This window comes from Elephantulus edwardii, unplaced genomic scaffold, assembly GCF_000299155.1.
Source record: "Elephantulus edwardii isolate Elephantulus edwardi_28Jun2011 unplaced genomic scaffold, EleEdw1.0 scaffold00148, whole genome shotgun sequence".
Lineage (NCBI taxonomy): Eukaryota > Metazoa > Chordata > Mammalia > Macroscelidea > Macroscelididae > Elephantulus > Elephantulus edwardii.
Window position 1 is genome coordinate 4,738,875 of NW_006399898.1, and position 574 is coordinate 4,739,448.

A 574-nucleotide genomic window follows, 5' to 3' on the forward strand; every position below is an offset into this window, starting at 1 on the left:
ACCCGGGCGGTTGCACAGCTCCCGCCGCCTCCGCTCCCGCCGCTCCCTCCAGCTGAACTGACACATGCAACTCCTCTTCCCGGCCAGGGCCGCCCGACAAACCCGTCTGCTACGCGCGCTCCCGCGAGACAATCGGCCTTTATCGCGAGATCAGGTCGCCGCCGGGCCGGATGTCGCGAGAAGCCCGCAGGCGGAGGGCGGAGGAGCGAGCGGGGAGCATGCGCAGTGCGCTCCGGAGGGGTGGCGAGAGGCTGGTGGCCAGTAGGTGTCGCCCGTGACCTGTTGGGAAAGATTGGATACAGGTGGAAGGCGATGGTCAAGTTCAAATACGTCTCCCTAAGTCAGAAGTGACGCTTATTCATGAACCCCGTGTCTAGGATGCATCCTGGAGACCTGACTAACCTCCGGACACTTTATTCATCCACGAGATTTCACCTGGATGAACCTGTGCTTCCAGTTTAACGCAATAACCTAAATTATTGAAGTCTTTTTAAAAATATAATAGCATCCGTTGTCTCACGTTGGGAGATGAAGCAGGAAGGTGGGCTGCACTCGCACAGGAAGTGTCATCCAA

The 574-nt window shown here is 57.8% G+C and overlaps 1 protein-coding gene across 1 annotated transcript in view; it reads right to left on the bottom strand.

Annotated features, from left to right (window-relative positions):
- The window catches only part of DENR (density-regulated protein), a 13,115-nt gene extending 13,023 nt beyond the window's left edge, over positions 1-92 (bottom strand). Inside the window, exon 1 of the mRNA XM_006894640.1 lies at positions 7-92. The gene's annotated coding sequence lies outside the window, so the exon portion shown is untranslated. The remainder of the gene's footprint in view (positions 1-6) is intronic.
- Positions 93-574: the final 482 nt, after the last annotated feature.